Source organism: Malurus melanocephalus, unplaced genomic scaffold, assembly GCF_030028575.1.
Source record: "Malurus melanocephalus ecotype Western Australia unplaced genomic scaffold, MMel_1.1 scaffold_578, whole genome shotgun sequence".
Classification (NCBI taxonomy): Eukaryota; Metazoa; Chordata; class Aves; order Passeriformes; family Maluridae; genus Malurus; species Malurus melanocephalus.
Window position 1 is genome coordinate 173303 of NW_026623810.1, and position 15318 is coordinate 188620.

Sequence of the window (15318 nt, forward strand, 5' to 3'; positions counted from 1 at the left end):
CGGCTCTGCCGTGTGCACCTGTAGGGAGGGCGAACGGGCAGGGGATGGGGCAAGCCTGCACAAAATTTAGGTCTGGAAAGTTGTTTTTTCCAGAAAACGTCTAATTTTCCCCATTCGCCAAGCGGGCGAGGGTTTCCTGTAGGGTTTCCATGTTGGTGGAACTGGCGGAAAAACTCGGGCACACCCAGGTGCCGCCTGTGCTTGGCATGGGCAGGCGCTGTTTGCCTGCTCCGGGAGGTTTTTGCTGCTGAGAAACCTTTCCAGCCCAGTCCTGCTGTGGTTGACTTGCTAATCTGCGCCAAGAGCTGAGGAACACCTCGCGTCTGCTTTGGGGATCTTTGAAATACAAAGACTGCGTCGGTTTTGTGCTTTCTTCACTTTAAAGGAAGGRTTATTTCTTTTACAAAGACAGCTTCAAAACTTAAACCAGTACAGATATACAAATTGTTGCCAAGGTTAAGACGAATCAGATGTTGCCTTTAGAAAAGAAGCCATCCCCAAGTGCATGGCTAGAGAAGGCAGATGGTCTCTTGTAGCAAAAATTGCATGGGGTGGAATTGTTTTGGCATGCTCCTGTACAGCCAGTTTTCTGGACCAACAAAGGCTTTTAAACACTTTAAAGTGAGAGCCCTGGTTCAATGTCTCTTCCCTACTGACTGTTCTTAAGGTGCAGGTTGCAGCTGGGATTGTCTGCTCTGCAAGGATAATGCACAGACAGACCTTTTGAACYCTTGGGTTCCACTTTGTGATCACAGCAATGTCAAGGCGCAGAATTTCAGGGGTCGATAGCCCCAGCCTCTCCGGGTTGCTGAGGAAATGTTGGCACAGCAGCTGATCCATCTGCTCAGACAGTTTCACTGGGTGGCTCCTGCAAAGACTCAGGTCTGTCAAAGGTAACTAACTCTGGAATGTCGAGCTGGTGGGGTGATACCCRGTCACCAGTTTTGGTGAAGAACCTCGGCTGGTTCCTCGAACTCTTTGGGCCTGTGTGTAAAGCTGGGCTTCTGCAAGGTTTCTTCCCGAGATCGTGAACACTGCTTTAAGGTTGCAGCCTTACCTTCTCTGACTTGAGCTTGAAARCAGAAGTTCCTCTGTAATTGCCATCGCTGCTTCATTTTAGGATCAGCAGAAATGTCCAGCTGGTTCAACCAAGTCTGCCTAGTGCAGTACCCTGYTCCTGACAGGAGCCAGCATCGTGCCGCGAGGGGTGAAGGAGACAGGAAAGACTTCCTGCAGCAGTCAGAAGAAACATCTCCTGTGCTGGCTTCTTTATCTTTGGAAGCCTGGTACTGTAAGCTGGGAGCATGAAATTTGACATCTCTTTCAAAGAGTGCACCACGAAGTACCTATTCCAAAGGAGAAAGGTAAGGAAAGCTTCACCCTGTTGCTACACTAAAAAAAAAACAGACCAAAAACAGTGCACCTTTTTCTCCTGTAGCCCCTTCCTTTATTTTAAGTGTGGAAAGGACAAAAATTCCGTGGCCTTCTCTTGCTAAGAATTAAGATGACATTTACAGCTTGGATGTTTCTGTTGTTTCATTTTAAAACAGCAAAAACTCTGAAGCGCTACTGCATTCCTCCCAGAAAAAAAGCAATGCCTGGGCTACCTAAACATGCAGGAGGGGGACAGAGAGACATCTGCTATTGCCCCCAGTTTGAAACTCATTTATGGAGCTCTTCTCACACTTGGGGGGATGCCCCAAGAAACATCCATGTGAAGGAATGCAGGACAGACCTGCTGCCAGGTAATGACTGGCACAGGGATGGGAATGCAGCAGCACCAGGAGGCAGGGGGGACCTAGGAGAGGGGATGGTGACACAGGGAACGTGAAGGGTGCCTTTGACTGCCAGGAGAAGTGARAAATTGCCTCTTGAATAGCAGAAAAGCATGAATGCCCGTGATGAAAATAGGTTTCATTATGTTGTACTCATGAGCRTTGTTAATATCCCCGAGAGTGTTTCCTTCTAGCTGCTTCATAATTTTCATGGAAATCATCAGTTTCAAAGAAATACGTCATGAATCATTGCTATATATTGTGGTTGGAGAGATAGAAGGCATAATAAGATAACAGAAACTCCGAAATTAAAACTGCCATTTTGATAATGGAATAAGCACAGGAACTATGTAGTATTAGAAATACCACTTTTCCTTTTAAATTTCCGTGTTCTTAAATGTAAAGCCAGYGGGCATTGAGCAAATCAAATGTGTAAACTAAAACTAGACAAAGGAAAATTTCTGTGCTCATATGTAGTGGCAATGATAATTGAAAATAATGTTAAATATAGACATATACATATGTTTGAATGTATCACCAACAGACAGATATTTCCTTGCAAGTTTTAGCAAGTCCATGTAAAACATGTAGTGTTTCATTGTTTCTGAGATAAACATTTGGTGAGAATTTCAGCTCCTTGGGTTCATAGACCCCACTAGGGAATTCTTCATTTCTGACAGTATTATTTTACATAACTGCTTTTCCTTATTCACAAAAGAGGAATTATCCTCCCATTGAAATCATCAGTCTTCTGCTAGCCAGCTTCAAAGGAAACAGGATTAGGTTCTAATTTGCAAAACTGTATTGGAGGATATGTTGTACCAAATCTGATTGCCACAATAGCAACAAAAAGCCATTGATTTCAGTAGGCTTACCTTCCTGAAGTCAGTGTGGTCAGAAAATAATCTTAAAAGATTGCAATGTGCTAGCAGTAAAAAGTTACTGTAAAATTCAGTGCATTTTAGGATTAATTTTGCCATGAACTTTCAAAAGAGAACAACTTATTTGTTATCTGGCATAGAGACACTCAGGATAAAAAAGCCCACTGGCTTAATAGAACTCAGTCAAATATTTAGCTCTCCTCAAAAATTGACATCTTCTGTAATGAGACATGACTTTCATAGAGCTGATGTCATTTCATTCCACGTCAAGCCAAGTGTAGGTGCTTGTATTCACTGGACCAAGCTGAAGTGTTCAGCACTGTCCAGAAAAGATGACATGACTTTTAAATAATTTGGAAGATACTTGCAGGTGAAACTGGAGGACCTTCTCTCAATGGAACTATCTCTTCTGTGTTAAGAACGTGCTGAGAGACAGCTTTTTGGTCTRGTAAAGTGAAAGCATGTTAATGAGTTCCACTCAAGGGTAGGGATTATCCTTTAGAAAGCAGTGCTGRCAGAGACAGCTGGCATCCATCTGGTTGCTGTGGCAGGTATCTGTATATTATCTGGCAGATCACATCCAATCCTTGTAATTGCATGCTTTATGAAAATTACATGAGTCAAGAAAGTTCAGGATTAAGACTGTAATGCTGATTTGCTTTGTAGTGGGCCACTTAAAAAAAACCTTCGCCTTGACACGTAGTGGTCTTTTGAGGTGTGTCTTGTTTGCATCCAGAGATGTCAGTTCAGTATTAAAACAATACTTCAATTAAGTAATGAACACTGGCAGGGCCCAGATTCAGAGGATATAGCTTCCATCTAAATTCATGTGTCTCCTCTTATTCTTTGGTTGCTTCTAGGACTCTGGAGATGTCCATACAACAGGAAAAAATAAAGACTTAAGTGAAATTAAGCCCTCTGAGTCTGGATCCCAGACCCATTCCAGAGCTTCATGAGCAGTGAAGAAACAGAAATGCTTGTAATGCCTTTTTGGAGAGGGCTCTGGARWTGAGAGTGGGGTTCTTCATAAGAGYATAAGACTTTGAATAGGAGAGGAGCTTATTGGGATATCCATAGCATAYCATACCTGCTCAATTTATATCTCCAGGTCTGAAAATTCATTTACATGTGCACAGTCAACAATTCCTCAAAAATCCCCACTGTTATTTGAGGGTAAACTGGAGTCCTCAAAACCAGAGAAATGAGGAGAAAAAAAACCTGAATGGCACAGGAGGCAAAATGGAAATGTAGTGGTTCAGGCTCAGCATCTCTTCTATTGCAGGGTTTCCCAAAGGATTGAGCACACACAATTCCTTCTTCTGTTGCTTTCCTATTTCTCATTCAGTTTAGATGTTCTCTCAGTAAAACTCTGGGATGGTGTGTTTACTGTGTCATTTATATATTAATTGTATTAAATATATTAGCAATACAATCCAAACTACCAGCTCCCTCCCTCCCCCACACATTAATCCTTTCAGGATTAAAATTCACACGCAAGTTGTACCACCGGGAGCAGAGAACTGCGTTGGGTCACGGTCAGTGGATTGCGCATTCCAGCAATGCAAACTGCAAAAAAAAGAAATTTAAAACTTCACTGAGTCACTCAGCAGTGTGCTCCTCTCCTCTCATCACTTCAGTTCCATTCCTTCTGCCATTTCTGGTTTTTTGCCCTTATTTTGAGAGCCTTACTGATGGCATCGCTTTCCACCATCAGCCCGTTAGGCCGYGTGCTGACAGACAGATCTGCCCCCAGCCCTTTTCACCCACTGCAGCTCCCACAGCTGGAACAGCTGCTCTTAGACACACACAGCTCCTCCAAAGCATCACCACGAGCAGCCATCGCTCAGTTCCTCCAGCCCAGCTCATCCGGTGCAACAGTGCAGGCAAGAGGGGTGTCCTCCCATTGGGTTTTGTGGTGAAACCACGAGCTTTTATCCTGTAAACACAGGTGGTGCCTATGGGCTGTGGCGGAAAAGGGTGGAGCTGTGCAGCCACGGGCTGGTTTGGGTTCATTTTGGGGCTGGGAGGCAGCTGGGGCAGRGAGAGGAAGCGAATTGGAGCGGGTGTCATCCTGCAGGGGAGCCGCACGCCGCAGGGCCTGCACRCAGACGTGTTTGTGTGGGAGAACCGTGGGGAAGCGCCAACTTTTGCCATTGTGACCCCTTCATCCTGGATGACTCACGGATGTGATGGGGCAGATACATCCCTCCAGTCTCTGGGATTTCCTGCCCAGTCCGATGGAATGGAGATCCCACAGCCACGGGGTAGATCCTACAAGGAGAGAGGTGTCACCCTTAGTTGTGGCTTTTGTGTGGCCTTCATCACGCTGATGCAAAATATGTTTTGCACAAGATTTTTGTTTTGATGTTGAGGTCTGTGGATGTGTGTCTAGATTGTATCACTCTCTTCATGCCGCTATTTGATGGGTAACCAGTTTTCTTGGAAATATAAGAGTAAACATGCTCCAATAATACAGGAAGTAAAAAAGACAGATTGAAATGTCTTATAGGGGAGAAAGGACTGAATTGTGCCTTCTCAAAAGGCAGTGCTTTCCCCTCCTGGAGATTTTAAGGAATGGTGGACAACTCCACGCCTTTGCCACAGGCTCCACGCTAGGGATACAACCTGGCATGGAGAAATCATCTCCTCCTCCCCACCTCCCTTTAAATTCCCACTGAAATACTAGAATTCAGCATAGCTTCATAGCTGTAAGACTGGCTGTATTTTTCCTTCACTGATCATTAATTTGTCAAAGTCAAAACAATACTAAATTAGAAAATAGATTCAGCACAGAGACTGCCAGCTTCCTTTAGCTTTGTTTTGTTTACTTTTCATTTGTCTGCAGCCACTTCCTGACTTTAGAAAATTGTGTTTTCTATGCCTTGTAAAAAAACTAGGTCAAATAATAAAAAAATGTTAATGGCAATATAATAATTCTATGGCAAGTGATTAGAAATATGTAAACAGAATATTATGGCTTTAGGATGTGTACCAATGATCCAGCATGACTTTCACAGGGAAAAGACATACCCAGAATCCTCATGCAGCAAACTACAAAGAGCAGTTAAATGGAAAATTAATCTATTTATGTATAGATACCCGAGAACCAAATATAATTTTCTATCAGATCTTTTTACAATCCCATCCTTTACGCCTGTTTGCTAGCAGAGAGGACTCTTCAAATCAATAGCAAATTGGCACAGTGACAGACTTGATCAAAGCCTCATTATGCATGAAAATTTCATTTTGCTGGCTAGAGAATCATGAGGGAAAAGGTTTTGTGACTCTCTGTGTTTCCTTTGTGCTCCTCACRCAGTATAAAGGGAATTGCAAATTTCTAAAATCCCCATGGTGGGCATAGGGGAACAGAGGATGCCAGCCCCTGGTGCATTGTCACCCAAGAGGACAGTGACAGCCCTTCTGACTCCAGCACTGTCCTCATTGCTGGGCCCACAGCAGGGTGAGTGCCAGGCCTGGGCTGGGGGGCTTTAAAGATGGGAAAACATATTTTTGCTATGCTGACAGGTCACTTTGTTTGGAGCTGATTCTAGCTGGTCCACATGACAGCCACCGCCAGGCTTCTCCAGCCTGCACTGAAAGCACAGACTGTCACAGTTCAAAAAGACCACACAGATCCTAAGATAAAGTCCCAATCCCCCAGGGAGAAGCAAGGCAACACACTGATGCCACCAGCTTGCCTGTCTCCGTGCAAAGTGCATATTTTGGGCAGTGTTAGCTGTAGGAAAGAGCCACTCTCCCCTTGTTTGAGGAGATGCCTCCACCTCCTCCGTGATCTACGGCCAATCAGAAAATCTGGCCCAGGGCCTAAAAACACTTTTAAACTTGTGTCTCCTTATCTCTCCTAAAGAACTAGGATACTCTTCCCTGCCTCCCAAGAATTATGCAGAAATAAATCTTTTCGGATCTGCAGAATGCTTTGCTGACACTAATTGTGTTATAAGAAAGAAACAGATTTATTTTTAATGGAACAGGACAGTTATTTTCAAAGAGCATGTTTGAAAGATGAAAGAAGTACTCAAATTTAATAAGAGGAAAAACATGACCTCTGCATACTTACCATTGCTTTAGCAAGACCAAATWCTTCTCACTTTACCTCAGCTTGTGCTAATCTCCATGCACGGGAGCCTTTGCCAGTACCGAAGCTTTTGAAGATGACACCGCTTACCCTGCCTGGAATAAACCAGATGCTGCTGCAAAACAGCTGAAAATTACTAATCTTCTCCCTCCATTTGCATCCCTCCTCATCATGGTCCTGTCTGAAGTCTWCTGTCTCATCCTTATGTTCCCTTTCCTCAGTCCCCAGCCCACTGTCACTTGTTGGGACAGATGCTTGTTGAGGACATTTCCTCCCTTAGGACCTAGACATGAAGCTCAGTAACTTTTTCAGGGTTTTCATCACCTTCCTGCCCTGGCTTGATAAAAAAGAAGGGTTTCACCTTTCATCCCTGTGTACCAGCTGGCACCTGTGAGTATGCCTGGGGTATTCCAAGGAGGTGAAGGGTGTCATTGCCCAGATCTCAGCTGSTTTTGCACCAAGTGATGCCATCCTCTGCATCACTGCATAATGAGCTCTTGACTGTGAAATCTGCTTGTGAGARAGACAGACAGAAAGAAATGTTAGAGCTGGATCATCAAGAAAAGCAAGCGTAGTGTGGGGCATGTTCATTTTTAAGTGGGTGAATTCTCCCAGGACACCAACCCTCCTCCAATGTTCAGCTCCATTGGAAATACATAGATCAGATGTCCAACAGAGAGAAATGAATTGGCTGAGGTTGTAACTTTACACACATGTTCTGTAGAGAAGTACAATAGTTAGATTTCTAAGATTTCAACATGACCATTGCAATGACGATACTCAAATGAGAAAAGAGAAAGGAAGAAAGGTGCTTCTTGCCACAGCTTWATCTAATGCGATCTCTGGTTACGGCTGATGAAAAAGAAACCTGCTTTGCTTTAGAAAACATAACAGACCCTTTCTGTAGCACCACCAAGTGGTTGAGCATCTCTGGAAAAAACCTGTCTGCAAAACAAACATCAGCAGTGCCTCACAGCAACATTTTCCAACTACTTTACAGTCCTCTAAGTGGTAGCTATGATTTTCAGTCTGTAAACCTGGATGTTTATTGGGGTTGATGTCACTGAAGCTGACCAGAGTGTGGGTGAAGACAGTGTTAGATGAGTTGCACTCAAAGCTGTCAGGGGAAGACTGACAAAACCTTAATGCTTATGGCTTTAATGTGGGTGAGCAGATTTTTTGAGCTGTGAAAACCAGGAGTGGGATGCATTGGGAGTGGTACAGGCACAGTGTGAGAGACAGGTCTTTCTTTGTTTTTTTCACTGGGAATCAGGGATCAGTGGTAGGCAAGATCATGTAATGTCTTTATTAGCAGAATTTACTTTTCTTCTCTGGAATAAAATAATTGTGTGAATTTATAAATCAGATTTGAAYAGCAATGAAAGGTATATGATCACAAATAAAGACGAAGACTGATCCCTGGTGCCCTGAAAGACTCCTGGTGTAAAATTGCCCTTTGCCAGTGATAAGTGAATATTGAAACTCTTTCATATAGCAGAAGTTGTTGCTGCTCTACCTTCAGGGCTGCTGCTCAAGGAGGGTTGTGTTGCCTTTGTCTTCTTAGGACAAATCTGACTCATAGAAAGACTAAAAGTACTGCTCCCAGGAGCAGACCACCAGACTATATCTGTGTAAAATGGATTTAAGCAGGTTTGAATGMAGGAACAAAACCTTTGTGTCTGTGGTGATTAGCCCTTAGAAAGGCAYGTGGTGTAATTCTCCTCTCAGCTATCATGTCCTCCTTTAATTGCTGTATCCATCAGTCRTAGGTATCATTAGATCTCAGCCAATGATCCCTACTCATTTTCTGGCCAAAAAGCAGGACACTGAGCCTTGTGTTCATCACTGACCTTTTGCAGGGCCACAGCAACATTATCTCCCTTCCACCTCCAGGAATGGCAGGGACCAAAGGGATCTGTGCCCTTCATGGGGTTTGCTCAAGKGAAAAGAGCCCCAGGAGGAATAAAAGGCCACCTTCTGTACCAATTCTAATTTTCTKTAATTAGAAAAGCAGGTGCTTGGTGGCAATTCTGTTTGCCTGCCTGCAGACTCACAGCACAGCCAGAGATGCCTGAGGTGCCGCTGTTTGGAAAAGCAGCAGAAGGACTCAGCATTCCTAATGACAGAGATAAATTTTCAAAAATACATTTCTCAGCATGACGGGCAAGGATGAAAAGGACCTGAGGTGAAGCTTTGCYCAGCTCTGTTTCAAAAACAGTGGTTGTTGTCTCATCCTCTAGTGTGAGACTGCAGACATAAAATGGGCATATTTTTATTTKAGGAGAAGCACCAAGAGACCAGAACCCATCATAAGCAGCCTTGTGAGAGCTCAGTGTGGTTTTTGGAGGAGSTGATTATGCATGGCTGCCAGCGTTCAGGAGCAGTGGCTATTCAGCACTCCTGAGAAGAAGGCTAGATTGATCCTGAGGGAGCACAGATAAACTGAGGCAAAACACATGGCAGAGTCTAATTTCCAAGGGATTATTATAATCACTCTATGTATTTGTGCATGTGTGTCCTTGATACACCAAACAGCAGCATGCATCTATGAATATATATAAACAGTAATATCCACATACCTGTCTGCATGTCTCTTTGCAAGTTCACACTGTTTGAACAGCTAAAACAGGGATCCTGTCAACACTAGCCATCAATATTAAAAGTCCTTTTATGTTTATTGTGATGCTWGAGGATCTAAGTCAAAGTTCACAAGGAATTGAATTTTTCTTCCCCTATAACTTTAAAAATACAACCACATCAGAGCACAGCTCTACATTCAGGCTGAAGTCAAGCTGCCTGTTTTAGTACAAAGCTGGACACCCCATTGTAGCCCTGGCCATCTGCATGCACACTATACTTAAAATGGAAAAAGGCCYCTGGGGAAAACGAACCAAATTCACAGTGTGTACAAGCAGGCGTGATCCTTTGAGGTCTGTGAAATGCATTTGTTTACACCAGYAATGGATTTAATCCAGAGACTGTTGTTCTTTATGAGACCACTTTTCTTTGTTTTTATGCCAGTGTAATTCCACTTGGGTAGGAATAATACTGATTTTCATAAGTGTTGAAAATTTTTATTTTTGCTTTTCAGCGCAGGTGGTGGATGTCAACTTTCATAGCCTGTTTCCTTTCCTAWCCTTTTCTCTGCAGGTGCTATTCCTCTGATTTTTTTTACATGTAATTCAGCTTTGCATAGTCTCAAACAGAAGGCAGCCAGGTRTCAGTGCCCCCATCCAGTACCTGCTCCTTGGAGGGAATGTTTTTCCCCAGTGCATATCCCATTCCTGATGCTAATATTTGCCWTGTTGCCTTCACCAGCATTTCCCTTTGTCACTGTCACCACCACCAATCCAGCCAGGAAGGGCTGTCTCCCCCAGAAGTTCATTAATGCTGCTTGTTAATTGCCCAAAGACTGGAGACAGTGGGGTCCTGTTTCATGTGTGTGAGGTATCCCTTYTCTTCCTTGTGGGTTGACTGGATAACCTGATTTTCCCTGGAGAAATAGTTTGTGGTAATAACATGGGATGTGTCAATAAAATTAGGCACRAAATAATAAAGTGCAGGTAGCATTGTAGTGCATCAGAACCAATCTTAATATTTAACAGTCAGGAGTGTAGAGCAGAATGAATATAATCTGAACTCTCCCAAGAGCAGTTAGCAAAAGCACACAGACTTTGTGTCTCTGCACTTCACTTCATACTGAGTGACACCAGTACGTTTCCAGTTCCCTTTCTAAAGTTTTTTAAGTTTTGCATTTCTGAAGATCAGTGGCAGAATAGGTGAACAGATCTGGAGTGTTGACTTTATACAGAGGGAGACCAAGGCAGAAGAGGCTGCCCAAGCATCACACCGAGGGTGTGGTAGGAAAGGTTAAAGTACAAGCTGYCTTTCCTAAAAACCTGCCCTCTCACCAACTGATGTAATTTCCCCTGATGGCTCGAGCATTAGCCTTCTCCTCGGTTTAAAAAACGAGTCCCTGAGGAGCCTAAATTAAAGATGCCAGTACAAAAGTGCAGGGCCTGACCTCTGGCAGCTGCACCRGGCTAATACCGATCCCTTGTGCTGCTCCAGTGCAGGGCAGARCAAGGGCCAGGGCAGGGCCACGCAGCATTTCAGGCTCCTGCTCCTTCTCAGACACCTGGTGTCCCGCCTCCTGCTCACGCTTGGCTGCATCCAACCCCTATTGTATAGAAAATCCACTCCTTTAGAGATCTGAGCCGCCTGCGCTGGACAAAGACCAAAATGAAATCCGCAGCTGCCCAGGAAGAGGCTTTCTCTGTCAGGGGTTATTATGGAGGATATCTGATGAGAGGAGCAGCTCCCCTCGCCTCTGTCACTTCCAGTTACAGGTTTGGATGGATGCGTTTGCACATGTTTTTCTTGCTGCACGTAAATAACACAGCCCTCTCTGTGGCTGCTGTGGACCGTGGTGCCTCCGCTGACCCAGTTGAGCTCTGTGAGAGGTATGTGACCTGCAGGCTGCAGGAAACACTCAGTGTCATGGGGCACTGAGGCCAAAATTCCCTCCTGGCAGGTCCTTCACCCTCAATGAAGTCGCATCAAGGGTAAATTTGAATCGACAAAGGCCAGCTCCTATTCTCAGTTACCCTAGAGAGAGCCTGAAACTGCACCATTAGTGCCCAGGGAATTATTTTGGATCTACAAGGGCACAAGCATGAGCAGAATCTGGCRCTGAGTTTAAAGGAGCAAAACAAAGAGAGGTTTATGTCAAACAGGAACAGCAGCAGGTGGCACATATAGGCTMTATAGTCCCATGTTTTGAAAGGAAAAGAAACATAAAATTAATGGAAAACCTTTGTGGCTACTAAATATGTTTTATTCTTGAATTTATTTATTCTATCCCCTGTAGAACTGATCAGTCCCACAACTTATAAAAATAGATGCAACAGGTGTTAGTTTGAAGACTTCTGTGCTTCATGTTAAGGGCACTCATGAAAAGTTTACGGTCAGTGAAACCTGGAGGAGAAAGCAGGATTACTGTGGAAAAAATTCTGCCCTGCTACACTAAAGAACATCTGGAGCCATTGACCAGGGGAATTCAAATCTACATCTCAAAAGCTTTGCATATCTGATCACCATTCCTGCTATCTCTGTCTAAATAGCCTCATGCTGGCAACCTGACCTATTTAGTTGGTGGCTGCTCCTTCTGTTCTCTGCATCTCATTTCCTTCTGTTCTCTATGTCTCATTTCTCTCAGGGTAATGAGGATGAGTGYTGTTATCTGATTTTCTCTTGATTTCCTTCTTTAATCTGATGCGTTTCCTGTGTTTCCTTTGGGCACATCAASCTAAATTTTGGCTCTTTAAGACAAGCAAAGACAAGTTGCTGCCTTGGGACTGACTGGCCAGGCTGCAGCATGGGGGTGTGAACATTATGCAAAGAACAAGATATGGAGCTGAGAGCAGGATTTCACAGCTGCTCTGAGGAATTGGGTGACTGAATCCCATTAGGCTTGCAGCGAGGTTTGGCATCCTTGCTCTTCCTGGCTGCCTTTGAAGAAGGCTCAGCGGAAAGCTGGAGCCTAAATCTTGCATGAGACAAGGTTACTCCCACAGGAGTGAGTGCTGCTCATTGCTGTTGCAGTAGCTGAGCTGGATGCTGTGCAAGCATCCCCAGGCACAGCTCTCATTATCCTATGTAAGGGARTATAAGGAAAAATAAGGAGAATTTTAGTCATTGTCAGAGTGTGTTAGCAAAGTGTTGAAGATCTGTCCAAATCTCTACAGGCAGATCAGCCAGAAAGGGAACTATATTTGAGGAAACTTGTCCATGTTTATATGGAAAATCAACAGAAGCTGCTTCCCTGTGTGCTGCTAGGGCAGCCAATAGGAAATTGTGCTGAACTTTGAGATCACTGTGGCATTTGGGAAGGAAGAGGCACTCAATCAACATGTTCAGCCCAAAGACAGGCACTGCCAGACCAGTCCTACCCAACATCTTCAGCAATGGTTCTTGACTTATTATGGAATTGTAAAAATGTACTTTAAAGTACATTTACACTGCCAGAGTGAGGAGAGAGAGCTCTGATCCCAACAAACCAAGCTGCAGAATTGGGGTTTCACCTTGTCCTGAGGGTGCCCTGCTGAGGAGGGTGAGCTCTGCACCCTGCTGTACCCAAACAGAATATGCCCCACACAGCTCCTCACTCACAGAYATTTAACATCCTTGCACAGTGACAGTGTTATAACAATGTGCTGGTTTCTTCTCCTTTGTAAGTGTGCAAGACTTTATTTCATAAGTAAAAACCCTACTATAAAATAGTTTCATTTTCAAAAGAGTGAATGGAGTTGAACTGCCTTGAAATCCAGCATTTGYGTTTGCCAAATGCTCCTCTGAGAGGAGCAGAAGGCAGTGCAAGAACAAACCCCACAGATCCCCACCGAGGGTTATTATAAGGCAGAGCAATAGTCAGAATTTCCATTCATATTAAAGAAAACAGTTGTTTTAAATAAACTGATAGAACYTACATTAGAGAGCTGCCAAAACACCAAACCTTTTCCTTGATAACTGCAAAGGAGACTCAAAAATACGGCCAGACAGAGGCTTCATTGTCAGAAATGTGCAAACAAGATCAAAATGCACACGAAGAATTTCAACTACAACTAAAATGTTGCTGTTATTTCTGAAAGCAGGTTAATTGGTGGTCTCCAGCCTTTCACTGCACTTAGGATCTTTCCCCAGAGGGAATTTTCTTTAACTGCAAGGACTCACTCTACCACATGTACTGGAAACAATGTGAGAAAAGGATTTCTCTTCCAGCSGTAAAAGCATTTCAGCAAGCACATTGGTGAGGAATGTCTGGGATTTAAATACAGGGAAATCCATAGCTGACAGCCTGGAACAGAGGGAGATGTAACAAGGCAACTTTAAAAAAAAATAAAAAAGGAAAAAAAAAAAAGAGTTAATTACAAACATGTGTAAAGCATAAGGCAAGAAAAAAGAAAACAGAGAAAGAATGGCAAGGCTCCCGTGGCAAAGTGACCGGTGGTGAGCTGTCATGCCCAAAGCCACAGGATGAGGCCCACAGCATTTATTGCTCACTGGAAGTAATTTTTCAAGTCAAGGAGCAATACTTCTCCAACATAAATGAAAAATTCCAGTCAGCAGAGGGTAACTGAAGCCCTCTTAAAACAAAAGTATCATTGAAGAGAGACTAATAAATCACCCAGTGACTGGATTTTTTCATTTGTAGTGAAGACCTCCTCTCTCAAACCAGGTCCCTGTGTCAAGCCCGTCCCTGTGGTATTAGCAAAGCACTTCAGGATGTGTTTATCTTTACTCAGTGCAAACTTCAGAGGGACCTAAGCACTTTGAGTTGGGAKTCAGCCCTTTGTCTCGGAGTTCTGACCTGCTGCTGGGACAGTTAGCTGCTAGCCTGAGCCTCCAATCCTCTCTTTGTCATATAAACCTACAGCAAATCCCTGCTTCTGTTTTCTGGATGCAGACTGGGAGAGAGGGAAGGAAAGAAGCTCCTCTGGGTTCCTCTGCCCAAATCTGATTTTAACCCCACTCCCAAGCGCTCCCAGGCTTTTGCCCAAATGTTTTAGGTATAAAGGAATTTTGAGGTCCCACTCAAGTTACAGAATAGTTGCACCCTCCAAAAGTCTCTTCCCTTCTGCAGGCAGCAGAATTGAGGTGAGCAGGGTTCACGTGGTGATGGACATTGCTGGGTTGAATTCTCAGTTCCTTTTTGCAGGAATCAAGTGCTCAGCCATCATCCTAATACAAATCTGTCTCCAGATTTTGTCCAGGAAATGTTGAAATCAGGTTCTGACTGACTCTACATAGTTCAGGCAAAAATGCAAACATTGAACTTCACTTGCTACCGTGCATCTTYTGTCAGTTCTTTTTTGACAACACAAGAAAACAAACCTAGTCCTGAATATGGGTTGTGCTGTGAAGTCTGCAAGAACTTTGATTTATTTCATTGCTCTTCAATGCTCTTCAGGTGGTTCCTGTGGATTTTGGTGAAAATACACAAATTCTAGGCAATTCAAACATGTGTTTCTGTCTTGCATTTATGGAGCTATCAGCACTTTGGGAGCACTTAGCTGCAATGCTTGAATCCTTGGACCTACTCCTTGACCTGAGCCAAAAACTATTTGTAAGGGTTATATTTAACAAATAACACCACTATCTACTGCCAACTTTCTTGTGAGCATTCCTTACCCAAACTAAAAGAATGGAGAGAAGAAATAGAGGATTCTTGGCCTTGGGAASAATTCTAAACTAATAAAGCTCCCTAAAACACTGGAAAATACATCATGGGCTGGAGGCTGGAAAGCAGTAGGTATCGATTCTATTTGGTAATTCTTCACCTTCCCCTCTGCCCGTCCCACACACAATAACCGTGGAAATCAAAAGAGAAGGATCTATCTGTGTCCATAGGCCTTGGATCATATCACAAGAAAGATGTGATTCTGCAAAAGGCAGGAGAGGATGCAGAAACAGCTGGAAATTAAATCTGAAAATGTCACAGGTGCCGTGGTGGCCTGGTGGCTGTCTCTGCTGCGTGCCTCACTGCTTTGGGATGCTTTTTTTGCAT